We start from the raw sequence: 1,965 nt of genomic DNA, 5'->3' as shown, positions 1-1,965 counted from the left end.
AAAGGTAGTTAAAAGCTATTATGTGCAACTTTATTAAATTGAGTTTGAAAATTTAAACAGGTTTATTCCTGGACTTCTAAGAAAAAACTTAATTTTACAAAATAAAGATGAAAAATAAAATTTAAATAATCTTATAACTATTAAATGAATTGCAACTGGCTTAAAAATAGCTGTAGCTGGCCAGGCACAGTAGCTCACGCCTATAATTGCAGCTCTTTGGGAAGCTGAGGCAGGCAGATCACCTGAGGTAAGGAGTTCGAGATCAGCCTGGCCAAGGTGGTGAAACCCCATCTCTACTAAAAATACAAAAAATACCAAGGTGGTGATGGACACCTGTAATTCCAGCTACTCGGGAAGCTGAAGCAAGAGAATCACTTGAATCTGGGAGGCGGAGATTGTGGTGAGCCAAAGTTGCTCCACCGCACTCCCGCACTCCCTCCTGGGTGACAGAGTGAGATTCTGTCTGAAAAAAAAAAAAAAAAAGGAGTCCGAGTGGAGCGAGCAAGCTGACTGGTTGTGTGCTCCTGTTTCGGAAACCGGTAGCACTTGCAGCATGGCTGACCAACTGACCAAAGAGCAGATTGAAGAATTCAAAGAAGCTTTTTCACTATTTGACAAAGATGGTGATGGAACTATAACAACAAAGGAATTGGGAACTGTAATGAGGTCTGTTGGGCAGAATCCCACAGAAGCAGAGTTACAGGACATGATTAATGAAGTAGATGCTGATGGTAATGGCACAGTTGACTTCCCTGAATTTCTGACAATGACGACAAGAAAAATGAAAGGCACAGACAGTGAAGAAGAAATTAGAGAAGCATTCCGTGTGTTTGATAAGGATGGCAATGGCTATATTAGTGCTGCAGAACTTCGCCATGTGATGACAAACCTCGGAGAGAAGTTAACAGATGAAGAAGTTGATGAAATGATCAGGGAAGCAGATATTGATGGTGATGGTCAAGTAAACTATGAAGAGTTTGTACAAATGATGACAGCAAAGTGAAGACCTTGTACAGAATGTGTTAAATTTCTTGTACAAAATTGTTTATTTGCCTTTTCTTTGTTTGTAACTTATCTGTAAAAGATTTCTCCCTACTGTCAAAAAAATATGCATGTATAGTAATTAGGACTTCATTCCTCCATGTTTTCTTCCCTTATCTTACTGTCATTGTCCTGAAACCTTATTTTAGAAAGTTGATCAAGTAACATATTGCATGTGGCTTACTCTGGATATATCTAAGCCCTTCTGCACATCTAAAGTTAGATGGAGTTGGTCAAATGAGGGAACATCTGGGTTATGCCTTTTTTAAAGTAGTTTTCTTTAGGAACTGTCAGCATGTTGTTTTTGAAGTGTGGAGTTGTAACTCTGCGTGGACTATGGACAGTCAACAATATGTACTTAAAAGTTGCTCTATTGCAAAAAGGGTGTATTATCCAGGTACTTGTACACTATTTTTTTGTACCACTAGTCCTGTACCAGAAACATTTTCTTTTGTTGTTACTTGCTTTTTAAACTTTGTTTAGCCACTTAAAATCTGCTTATGGCACAATTTGCCTCAAAATCCATTCCAAGTTGTATATTTGTTTTCCAACAAAAAAATTACAATAAAAAAAAAAAAAAAGGCTGTAGCTACAGGATCTGATGGGTCCAGAGTTAAATAATATGAAATATTTAAGAAAAGAAAACAATACCAAACTTTACCACAGAAAAGAAAATGATAAGTTATAACTTACTACATTCCAAGAAAAACAAAGAATATATATATATGTTTTTTTACTTTCAGGAAATCAGATTCAAAACACGTTTGAAACAAAATGTCAACAAACTAAATGAAATATTATGTGAAAGGATACAATCTTGATCAAAATTATTACACCTGAATGTGATGGTATAGCATGCAGCAGACCAACCTTCTTATTCAGAACAAGTAGCAAAAAACAGATACAATAGAAATTATATTTTCT

The 1,965-nt window shown here is 36.0% G+C and overlaps 1 pseudogene across 1 annotated transcript; it reads left to right on the top strand.

The window, feature by feature from the left end:
* Positions 1-489: 489 nt before the first annotated feature.
* On the top strand, positions 490-1,607 carry LOC108544689 (calmodulin pseudogene; annotated as a pseudogene). The gene has a single exon (XR_001889928.1). The product of XR_001889928.1 is annotated as a calmodulin pseudogene (transcript).
* The last annotated feature ends 358 nt before the right edge of the window (positions 1,608-1,965 follow it).

This window comes from Rhinopithecus bieti, unplaced genomic scaffold, assembly GCF_001698545.2.
Source record: "Rhinopithecus bieti isolate Rb0 unplaced genomic scaffold, ASM169854v2 scaffold_21703, whole genome shotgun sequence".
Lineage (NCBI taxonomy): Eukaryota > Metazoa > Chordata > Mammalia > Primates > Cercopithecidae > Rhinopithecus > Rhinopithecus bieti.
The sequence above is the reverse complement of the archived record's forward strand: the minus strand, read 5'-3'. Positions and strand labels throughout refer to the sequence as shown.